The sequence below is a fragment of the Rattus rattus genome, chromosome 11, assembly GCF_011064425.1.
Source record: "Rattus rattus isolate New Zealand chromosome 11, Rrattus_CSIRO_v1, whole genome shotgun sequence".
NCBI classification, from domain to species: domain Eukaryota; kingdom Metazoa; phylum Chordata; class Mammalia; order Rodentia; family Muridae; genus Rattus; species Rattus rattus.
The window spans coordinates 31,045,412-31,057,742 of NC_046164.1; the positions used below are offsets into that span (position 1 = coordinate 31,045,412).

The following is a 12,331-nucleotide window of genomic DNA, read 5'->3' on the forward strand; positions in this document are numbered from 1 at the left end:
ACGAGAGTTCCCTTGTAAACTCATATAATGGACATGGCACCTTCTGAAAGCCAGGTACCCAGGAGGTAGTCAATAAAACTACCATGAGCTAAGTGTGTGCACTGTGTGTGTGCACTGTGTGTGTATGTGTACATGCCTTCGTGGGTGTGTTTATTGGGGGGGTGGCACAAACAAACAAACTGAAACAACCCTCCTTAGAGTGAATGGCTGTGACTTTGGGGCTCTACATTTCCAGGTGTAAAGGGGGCAGATGAAGGCAGGATGCTCAGGAGACTAGGACAGAGATGTGTGCTTTTGGACATCTGTGAAGGCCTCATGACAGTGCTGAGTGTGCTTGGCCTGCTAGCTGTCACCTCACTGGACATCCCTGGTAAGAGAGGGCTAGAGAGCCAGATTTAAGTGACAACAACAGTCACATAATAGTCAAACTTCAACACCAGCCAAATACCCATCGCTAGGAGAGAGAATGAATATGCTTGTCTGTTACTGACTAAAAAAAATAAGATGTCCATGCCGGAGTAAGTGACAAGAGTAGGTTCCTGAACAGATATGCAGCAGATATGGTAAACTGTCCCGGTCTACCAGGTAGAGGCATGCATGTACATAAATAAACACAGAATAACATGGTACCAACTGTAAGCAGTCATTACAGAAATGTGGTTCTCAACCTGTGGGTCGCAAGCCCTTTAAGGGTCACATATCAGATACCCTGCATATTGGATATTTATATTACGATTCATACAGTAGCAAATTTACAGTTATGAGGTAGCAATGAAATCATTTTATGGTCGTGGTCACCACTAACATGAGGAACTGAATTAAAAGCTCACAGCATTAGGATGGTTAGGAATCACTGCTCTAGAACATCATTGTCCAATAGGACTTCCTTCAGGGATGGAAAATCTGTTGCCTGACAATAGCCACCAGCTAAAATGTCAACTGAGCCCCTGGAATTCTACCACTGTGGCTGAGGCATCTCAATTTAAGTCGTATTTACTCTTAAGTGGTATGAATGGCCATCTGTGGCTGGTGGTGACTGTGTAATATAGCAGTACAGGGTATGGCCAGGAAGGACTAAGGCCTGTTTTAATAACTGATACTTTTCAATGTCCTACCATAGTGTCTGTGCTGTGCACATGTAGGTGCTCAGTGTGTAGTTGTATGAAACATACAATTACCCATCTAGGGTTGTTTTATCTGGAATTATGGGAGACTTCTGCTTTAAGACTCTGTCCATAGCCACTGACAGTCAACCATCAGAGCTGAATTTTTATAAGGATGTAACTTAGGCATTTATTAAAAAACAACATCCCTTAAACCCTGACATTCCAGTTTTGAACAGCATCATGTCAATCTTATTCCTTTAAAAAACATTTGAGAATTTCTCTCATTATTGCATGGCTTTCTTGCCTTTCTAACTCCTCCCATGTCTGCTCAAAGTTGTTTTCTGTTTGTCTGGAGGATGATTTTGGGGAGGCATGGCTTCTTCCTAGGTACTCAGTTGACCCTTCTTCCTAGGTACTCAGTTCACCAGATGAACACTCCTGGCAGAAGTCACAGTAAACAATTCATTCAGTGTGGGCCCAGGGGTCCTGTAGCTCTAGTGAGGACAGTAGCAGAGATTGTTTCTGAGGGAAGAACTACCCAGCAGGAGATGCTGTTCCACCTCTGAATATCTGGGTGAGCCACCGGTCTGACTGATCATCCTGGGAAGTTAACTGGACCTCAGTGGCAAGACCTGCTTCTCTGCCTGTACTCCTGTCTAGTATTCTACTAGTCTGAGCCCTGCCCACCTGCCCAAGGCTCCCTGTCCAGCTTTGGAGAATGCCACTGTGGGATGTCAGTGTCAGGCTAGCCCTTAACCTCAGCCTACAGCCACCTTCCAAGCAGTACCTGCTCCCCTTGTGCAGTGGACAGGCACTGCCTGCTACATCTGCTTCCACACCACCATGCACCCCTGTTCACATTCTTTCCTGAAGTGCTGGTGGATCCATTCCCTGAAAGCCTGACATGTTTATAGGTTGATCCCTTCTTTCCAGCACATATTTATGGAGTACAAAATGTCTCAGGCACTGGAGGAATAGTTCTTGCACTTGGTGGACTCTACCACCCGGGAGGAAAGACAGCAACATAAGCAAACAAGTGAATCAAACTATGTCACGGGAAGTTTGCACCTAAAGTAGTAGAGGTAGAAGAGAGAAGATGAGGCTTCAAAGGGTCTCTTGGAGGAAGAGTTTCGGAAAGACCTTTGTTCAGTGAGTAGACACATGCTGCAGACAGCCATAAGGAAAGTTTCTTGACAGACAGGCAGCAAGTGCAGTAAGGCAGTAAGATGATCCCTTGGGCTTCCAGGGGAGTGAGAGCTTAAGTGGCTGGCTGAGAGGGACAGAGCAGCCAGGGCTTTGCCACCAGGGGACCTGGTATACAAAGTCCCTAGAGGGAGAGAGGAAAGAAAGGGCAGAACTCAGAGGGAAGATGACTGCATAGCCCAAGGCTGCCTGTGCTGGTGAGTGGATGGCCCTGGAATGTGTGCGCTGGAAAGCAGTCGTTCACCCAACAGGTTGCTGATCAGGTCTGCATTTCACAGATTGTTAGCATCTCTGAGCCCTCTGGTCCCTTCCTGACAGTAGGAACAGAGTGAGCTACAGGGAGGCCAAAGCCATGTTAAATAAAATCCTGTGCTCACTACAGCAGCACATATACTAAAATTGGAACGACACAGAAAATATTAACACGGTCCCTGCGCAAGGATAACACGCAAACTCACGAAGCGTTCCATATTTTTAAACGCAAATGCTTCACTCCTTCTTTAAAAGGGGAACAAGAATACCCTTGGGAGGGAATAGGGAGGCAAAGTTTAGAACAGAGGCTGAAGGAACACCCATTCAGTGCCTGCCCCACATGTGGCCCATACATATACAGCCATCCAATTAGACAAGATGGATGAAGCAAAGAAGGGCAGGCTGACAGGAACCGGATGTAGATCTCTTCTGAGAGATACAGCCAGAATACAGCAAATACAGAGGCGAATGCCATCAGCAAACCACTGAACTGAGAACAGGACCCCCGTTGAAGGAATCAGAGAATGAACTGGAAGAGCTTGAAGGGGCTTGAGACCCCATATGTACAACAATGCCAAGCAACCAGAGCTTCCAGGGACTAAGCCACTACCTAAAGACTATACATGGACTGACCCTGGGCTCTGACCTCATAGGTAGCAATGAATAGCCTAGTAAGAGCACCAGTGGAAGGGGAAGCCCTGGGTCCTGCCAAGACTGAACCCCCAGTGAACGTGATTGTTGGGGGGAGGGGGTAATGGGGGGAGGATGGGGAGGGGAACACCCATAAAGAAGGGGAGGGGGAGGGGTTAGGGGGATGTTGGCCTGGAAACTGGGAAAGGGAATAACAATCTAAATGTAAATAAAAATACCCAAGTTAATAAAAATGAAAAAAAAAAAATAAGGAAAAAAAAATAAAATCCTGATCATGCCAAACCATCAAAGGAAGTTGGCACATTACCTTGGCTGTATTGTCATCGGTCCCTACTGAGCTCTGATTTTGTCATGCCAGAGTCACCAACCAGAGGGAGCGCAGAAGCCAAGCTCCAGAAAGTACCAGCAAGAGAAGAGGCCATGAAAACCCTCCACCACTGACATAACCATTGACTCTGAGGATTCAAGATTGGTCAACTTTCTGGGAAGGAAGGTTTTTATTACTTTGGAAAAGAATTGAGGATTAAGCTGCCTTTTAAACTTCCCATCCTGTTCAAATATTTACCCAGTCCTTGCCCTGGGTCATGGCTCTGAGAAAAACAAAACAAAACAAAACCAAACCAGCCAAACACTGTGCCTGCTTAGAACTCCCTCTGTAGCCTCAGGAGCCTAAGCAGGTTACACAGAGCCTCACTGTACGGAGGCACTGCTCTAATTCCATTCATTTACCCTTCAGAACTGTGGCGGGCAGGAGAGCTGCCAATCCTCTCCACACAATGAGACTCAGAGAAGCCGAGTAACTCTCCCATTATTTTAAGGTAGCCAGCTAGAGCCAGAACCCAAACTCTCCAGTGGCAGGTTTTTATTGGCATATTTAGGGTCATGATAGCAAGCACAGCATAGACAGAGTGAAATGGTCCCAATTTACACAGTAGCAGGAGGAAGATACGTCTAAGCTGTGCTGAGCCTACATGATGGGCTATTTGGAGACTTACACATTTTTTTATTGCCCACAAGCACACACTGATAGGGGACTGAGCTGTGAGACACCAACCACAGCCTAGACTGGATTGTCTAGGAGCAGGCAGCTCACCCAGCCTCAGGACTCAGCATGCTTACAGCCCAGGAAGGCCTATGGAGATGTGGCCTGACTCTTCCCCTCAGCCGTCTCATGTTCAGGTGACAGTGACGTTAATTAGCGAGCTTCACTGTGAGAAACAGAATGCCCTCTAGGCCTCTGCATCTTCAGCACCGCTGGGCAGTCCCTGGTGGCTGGCACTGCCCCTAGTCTCTTCTTTCTGGCATAGGCCAGATTTCATGCTTCCCTGAGGGGGACCCAGAACAGAGAAGACGCTAATCATCATTGTGAACTGCAATCACTTGATGGTTCTGCATCCGCGGACTGAACCGACTGTGGATAGAAGATATTCTGGAAAATAACTCATCCATACTGAACATGTATAATGTGCGGGCTTTTCTTACTCCCTAAAAGTTGAGTGTAACAACTGTCTGCATAGCATTTACATTAGCCTGGGTTTAAGGAGTAATCTAGAGATTACTTAAACTATGCAGGCAGCTAGCCATATGTAGGCTGTATGCAAACAGTGTATCACTTTATATAGCATAATTAATTGGGCATTTGAGAGGCTAGACATTTCTGTGTATATGAACAGAGGACTGTCCTGAACTTCTAGGGCTGTTTCCTGTTCACTTTATCTAGCTGCTCTAAATACTGGCTCTCCAACTTAAGGTTAAAAAATAAATAAAGAATCTATATAGTCAACTAGAGAGAAAGCGACAGCAGACGCTAACTGGCCATCAGTGAACCTTAGGTAAGAGTTATTCATCGTAATCGTGGTAATCCTGAGAAATAGGTACTATCTCCACTTTATACCCATGGAGACTGAGGTCAGAGAGGGAAGGCATTTTAAGTTAGAAAGCAACAAGTGGGAGCAGTTTCTGCATCATGTGGCTATATGACACTGTCTGTAAAAAGAATGTATAGCTAGATAACTGTGTAGGCCAAGTGGGGTCCCAGGAGAGGAAGACCAGGAAGGAAGGGCATGTACTAGGTGTTACAGCATGTGCGCGAGTGTCAGGACTGGGCGGGCCCAGAGTATGTCAGTGCTGGTGATGGGATGACAGCTGATGGAGGACCCAGAGGTCCACTCAAAGGCATGGAGGGAAGAAAGAAAAATGAGCACCGAAGTGTAAGCTGGGAAGACAGCAAGGAGCAATGGCCAAATAAGGAAGTACCAGCGAAGAGCTTCTCTTCCTATCCAGATCTACACACATTTGGTAAAATACACCATATGTCTCACCCTGGCGCACACAGATAGCGAGGCATGCTGCCATTGGTGGGTGGCATTAAAGATATCCCCAGGAGCCAAAAAAGAGGCCACTCTGCTCTCCTGTAACAGCAGCCCCCAGCCCAGCTGGCCCGGGAATTCAAACTCAACCAGGCAGGACACATTCCAACCCAAGAGAGGCCGCCGTCCACTGGTTTTCTCCACAGGACTCCCTGGGCAGCGTGAGTGGCAGGGCATTAGCACAGTGGGGAAGGAGGCTGAAAGGAGTTCAGTAACTGATAGTTGATCAGCCTGGCAGAGGACTCCACGATGGCTCCTGCTCCCTCTCCTTACACTCAGCCACATCCAAGTCCTAACCCTCAGGGACAGATCCCTCTGATTCACAGATTAAGAAGTGGGCTGCTCTGGGGCTGGAGAGGTAGCTAGCTGGCCACAGCACGAGGACCTGAGCTCTGTGTGCTCGGCACCCAGGGAAAGCTGGCTGCAGTGGTTTACATCGTAATCCGTGCTGGGAAGGGGGGACAGGAGGTTTAGGAAGAAAAGGCCTAAAGGAAGATGCCCAACATCAACCTCTGCCCTCTATATAATGAACGTGTGACCCCAGACTCCCAGAAATAGGTAGCTCTCCAGAGTGGCAGTGTCTCAGGTCGGGGGCTACAAGACCCCTATATCTGGGCTCATGGGATCCTGGCAGAGACACTTAGTCCTAAATAAAGGCCCAGGCCCTGTTTGCCGACTGTCTAATGTTCTCACTGTAGAAAGGGTAAACTTCAAGTTGATCTGAAGAAGACCAGGAAGGGCTCTCATGACCTGGGCTCCTAATTGCAGCTAAAAAGAGGCATGTGGTTGAAATGACATGAGACAGGAAGTGCTGCTATGCGAGTTCAGATTTCAGAAGGGATGCTCGGAGTCCCTCAGTGGAGGCCTTGGCCAGGAAGTGGTCAGTGTGGCACTGGGAGGAGGGGCTTCCTATAGGAATAAGAAGCAGACTGGGGCTGAGAAAGACAGGGATAGAGAGCACTGGGTTATGGGAAGAGTGCACAGCACAATACAGGCACAGGCATGAGCATGCTTTCCCATGGAGGAGTGGTCAAGACCAGGCTCTCAGTTCCTATTCTTGGAAATGCTTTTTCTTGTTAGACCAGCTCATATGTCACTGGCCCCATGAAATCTCTTCCCTTTAGCCCCTCTGGTGCTGGATGATAGGTCTGTAGTGCTGGCGCTCAGCTCCTCTCTTCAAGCACACGAGGAACACTGCCAGATCCTGGAGCTTCAGTAGAGGTGGCAGCAGCTTCACTCTGCTCACAATGAGCTGGATGTGACATCCGTGTGCCCGAGAGTCCTGCGTGAGAGGCTTCGTTCCCCATGTGCCGATGTTGGTAGGTGGTGGAGCCTTTAAGAGGCAGGGCCTTAATTAGGACCTGAGGCCTTAGGACCCTTCTGAAGGGATAAAAGAAGGCGTGTGGAGTGAGCTAGTTATGCACAAGCAAGTTGTTTTAACAGAGCAGGATGGACATGGTTTCTGGCCTTGCTTTGTAACTGCTGCTGTATGCCTGTGACTGATACTAAGCTCTCAATCGATCTAAGAAGATGCATTTCCAGAAATGTGAGTGAAATAAAACTCAGCTTTATTAGTGTCCAGCATGGCGTACTTTGTTATAGCAAGGAAAACTGGCTATGCACCCTTCTCAATACAGTTTCAATACAGAAAAAAAAAGCTTTCTGTTAGCTGAATTCAAACATATTGTGTCTCCCCTAGTAGTGGATATAGTTTCTTAAGCTGGAACTATGAACAAAAAGATGGGGAAGGTAGCATTCTTCCTTAGTGAGCAGAAAGTTGCCTTTAGGTGACTGTTAGAGCCACACCTCAGGCTAGAACAGAGGAGCAGGAGACTGAGGGCCTAGGAGAGAGCATTTCACTCTAATGAACATGACTCAAGACAAGTGGATGGGGTCATTCTTGGAACTGTATTCACCACTCTGAGCATTTTGACCTGAGAATACTCTTCACTAAGTGGGATGTGTCTATCTCACCAAGCTTTCTAAACAGCTAAGGAAACAATTCATTTTATAAAGTCATAATGCAAGAGAAATGTGATGGGGGGAGCAGAAGGGAATTTGGCATTATCTAAATAGACTAAAGACATTTTCTAAAATGGTACAAAAAGAATTAAAAGATGTGAGAGTATTTCAGTGAGTCAGTCAGTGTGGCTGATGCAGGAGGCCGGCTGCTCCCACTGCTAGTGCTGGTGACAGGACAGAGCCTTTGGCAACACTGTATCTAAACAGCTGGCATTTAAAACCTGCTTGCTTTGAAACAAAAGCCTCAGCCCTTAGGGTTGTGGTATCCTTTCTGCCTCTGGGCATGATATGATGCCACCTTGGAGGAGAGATTAAGGTGACATAGTAGCCACTACAGCTAATAAGCAGAATAACACTCGGGTAACCAGGTCTAGCGGCAATAAACCGTTGACATGCTCTAGTAGATGGGGAAGGGGAGGGTCTTAGTATCTGGCTATTAGTCCCCCTAGTATCCCTCGCTGCAAAGGATCCTGAGAACTATTGGATTGGATACAACAGAGGTTAATTGAAAGGAGTCTGTGGTGCAGCTTGGAGAAGTCACCATTCATGACGGTTGAGACTTTGAGATGCACAGTTTGGAAGTTACTCAGTGTCCTAGTTATTAGGGTTACTACTGCTGTGATGAGACGCCAAAGACAACTTGGGGAAGAAAGGTATAATTTGGCTTACACTTTGACATCATAGTCCACCACTGAAGGAAGTCAGATCAGGAACTCACACAGGAAGGGAAACTGGAAGGGTGCTGCTTACTGGCTTGCTCCTCATGGCTTGTTCAGCTTGCCCAGCCCAGGGATGGCTCCTCCCACGATGGGCTGGGCCCTCCCCCATCAATCACTAATTAAGAAAATGCTCTACAGGTCTGCCTACAGCCCAATCTTATGGAAGTGTTTTCTCAGTTGGGGTTCCCTCCTCTTGGGTGTTGAAGCCTGTGTCAAGTTGACAAACAATTAGCCAGCACACTCAGGTTCTTGTAGGTAATTCTTCATCATTGATCTATGAATAAACCAATAAAATTATCCATTCACCAAGAGATAAACTCATTGGTTTGCCAAGTTGGACTTGAGTAGACTCGATTTGGTTTGTCATTATGCCCTGTTTGGAGGGAGTGGACATCAATTCACATCTCCCCAGGAAAAGATCACGCAATGATGTGGCTCTACCCATTTTGTACAGTTCTACTGTCTGAGAGTGTTATTTATGAAGATCAAAAACTCCCTCCCTCACAGTTCCAAAGGCTGGGAAGCCCAAGATCAAGGGGCCAGCATGTGGTACAGGCCTTTTTTCTATGTTCTTACAGAGAGAACCAACTGCCCTGCTCACACCCTTGATAAGGGCTTTAATCCTGATTCATCAAAGAAAAGGCCTTCTATGTTCTTTCTTTGAGGTTCCTGCTCTTAATATGATTCACTGATCCCAGCTCTTAATATGATCTACTGGCAACTCCAATCAGCCTACACTCATGTGAAAAACAGACCTTCAAGCTTACAATGCAGTGGAGAGGATCTGTGTGACCTATCTCTGCTTCCTTGTACTTCCAGCCCCTCAATGCATCTAAAATAGAATCATGTAGGAGGGCTGCGCTAAGACTCGTGGGAGGCTTTTATTTTTAGCTCAGTGAGAACATTTTATTTATCAAACAAACTAATGAAATGAAAGCCTAGCACCCAAAATACCTAAATGTCCAAATGTCAATGGCACAGCAGATAAACCATTAGCCGTTAACAAAGATAATAAGCACTAAAAATATTCCCAGTAGGCCTTACTTAATGGTAGACAATGCACGCAATTTTAAGCCCATCTGTCTCATTAAATTGTGATTAATATAATTATAGATCAATAGCTATAAGTACTACCCCTCGATACTTAGGTCAGTGTAGAGCAAGAGTAAGAATTCTTTGATTTCTCTGTTTCTAAAAATAACATATTACTTTAAAAATATCTTCATGCTGTGGCAACATTACACAGGTCTGTGACTGGGGAGGGGCACAGGGAATGTTACCCAGGTCTGTGACTGGGGAGGGAGCATCAGGAATGTCTGTGACTGGGGAGGGGCACTGGGAATGTTATAGCTTTCCTAACAAGTATATAGGTTAGAGATGTTCAGGTCCTTCCTATGCCCAGAAACCTGGGACTTGGGAGGAGAATTCTGGCCAGCAGTGCTACACTAGAAGGAGACCCCAGGATGAAAAACAGGAGCTATACTGCTGTAGCTCTTTTAAACACTGTTTAGTTTGCGATTCCCTCCTCCCCACCTCTCCAGGGCTTATTATCTGGCCAAGGCTGGCCCAAACCCATGATCCTACTGTCTTTGCCTCCCAAGAAATGAGACTATGGGCCAGTCCCACCTGCCTAGCTTGGGGTGATTCTTTTATTAACCTCAAACTAAGGGTTTTTGTTGTTTGTTTGTTTTAGTCTGTTCTCCATACTTTTAGTTTTGAAAAGACCCATGAGAATTGCAATTCCCCTTTTCTTTCTTAAGAATACTGAATGTGGGATTTGTATAGCAAACCTTGGGGGTGTGCTTATTCTTCTATTTTTACATTAGCTGGGTTTTAAAGGCAAACCATAACCTTTTAAAATTGTTGTCTTGCTCTCAGAGAGGAGAAAATAAAAGCTTGCAGACTTGGAATGATTCATAATGGTACTAAAATGAAATAAACTACCGGAAAAAAAATAAAAATAAGATGCTTGACTTGAAAGCACAGTAAAGTGTCCTAAGGCGATCCAGAGTCTCTGGAAGAGATGCCTTAGACATCTCCACGCCCTGGTGGGCACGATGCTCGTCAGCTGCAGTGTACCTCCTTTGTCTAAAGCCGTCTTTGATTATGAGCCGGAGACTACATGGGCCTATCTCAGAAGGTCAAATCCTTAATCTGACAATAAAGGATTTTAAAAGTTTCTCCTTAAAAACACATGGCCTTCTGGTTATGCTTGTTGGGGATTGACTTGAATATATGTGAATCTAAAACTCCTCTCTTGATGTGTCCTGTTAGGATTCACTATTCTTTCTTGAACACAGACAAGTATTATAATTCTCATAGGTCTTCTACAATTGGAGGTAGAAATGATTTTACTGTGACAATGCTTGTGAGTAAGTCTATGAACAACCACTGGAGTGTTGAATTTCTCCAACCAAAATTATCATTTACATTTCTGTAGTTTCCCAAAATACAGCCATGCATTTTAAATTCTAGAAAATTATACGAAGCAAAAAAAAAATATATGCCCTACCTTTTAGACACTCTTGTTTTTCAGCATCGAGGTCTATTGAACAGAAACTGGGTATTACTAATTACCACTCAGAATCTAGGGCCTGTTTTTCTTTGACTTTTAGGTATTTATGGTAGGAAAACTGGAACAGACCAGTGCATATTGGAAGAAAAGGGTAATGATCTCGAGAATGGAGTTGGCTGTTCCCTGAAACTCAGCAGGCTAGAACACACTGTTGTCTTTTGAGCCCTGCTTGCTGCAGCTCCCAGAGTGCTCTCATCCCCACCACCCTAGGGTTCCAGCTGGCAGAGCCGCGCTGGCCCTTACCCTGTTCTCGCAGGCTTTCTTCTCATGTATTTGATCACTCAGCTAGAAAAACATCTTGGCAAATCACACTACAGTAATCATTTCCCTCTTCTGCTCACCATTGAGAAAACCATCTGTTGTAATGAAGCCAAGGTTCAGCCAGGGATGGTCATTCAGAGAACCTTCCATTGCAGAGAAGCTGCAAGACAGAGGATGCTGACTTTTCACACTCATGGCTGAGCCTGAGCCTTGGCCTTCAGACATCTGTGGCACATGAGAGTTCCATCAGGGTGGCATCAGTTCCCTCCAACTGAAGCTGTAAGTTCAGTACAATCTCAATGGAAATGACCAGGCTCTGCGTGTGAGCGCCATATAAATGATTCTAAAATGTCTACAGGAGAGCGCAGAGCTGGAACGGCGAAGGGAACTTTGAAGATGAGCAGGTACCAGGCCTGTGTAGTAATTAGGACAGCTTGGAGCTGACCTGCAGACTGACAAATAGATGTGGAAAGGCAGACACAGTCCTACCCATTCCAGGCATGGATGGAAATGGAATGTGGCTGTGATGGCACTGAAATTCCACAGGAAAGTATGAAATATTTAGTAAGTGGCCTTTACAAAATCAATATAAAATTTCACTCACACTCTCATTACAAAGTGTGGGGGTTGTGGATGCAGGTGTATAAAGATAAAAAAAAATCAAACCCAATTCTTTAAAAGTTAAAAAAATAAAAATTTCATAAATAATGTGAACAGACAAGACTTAAACTTGTATATGACATTTGTAACAATAGAACAAGCAAAATCAGTAAGAAAAATCAACATGCAAAAGCCAAATATTCAGGGTGGAAACTGGGCACAGAGTAAGAACATGTGGGTCAGAGAAGGAGCCCTGTGAACAAGACTTACACAAAGGGGCCTTGCCCAGAATAATCATGGAAGTGAGAAGGGTGCATATTTAGGAGGCAGGATCCACCCTAGCTCCCCAGGGACACAGCAGGTGAGCCGATGCAGCTTCCTGAACAAAACCGGGAGATAAGAGGAGCGGGGCGGGGGGTTGCCAGGAAGCTAGCAAGTGCTTCCCAAACATGCCCTGGCCTCCTCTCTGTGTCTCCCCGGCACATGGCTCTGTATCAGAGGAGTCACTGGGATCCTCATACGTACACAAAGGCCTGTCATCCTCACAAGACTGTGGTGCCAGGGAAGACACAG

General features: G+C 45.8%; 1 protein-coding gene and 1 non-coding gene across 2 annotated transcripts in view; one reads left to right on the forward strand and one right to left on the reverse strand.

Annotated features, from left to right (window-relative positions):
• Positions 1–12,331, reverse strand: part of Scfd2 (sec1 family domain containing 2) — a 305,067-nt gene that overhangs the window by 48,768 nt on the left and 243,968 nt on the right. The window lies entirely within an intron of this gene.
• LOC116913050 lies at positions 2,679–2,785 on the forward strand. The gene has a single exon (XR_004389585.1). It is a non-coding gene; the product is annotated as a U6 spliceosomal RNA (small nuclear RNA).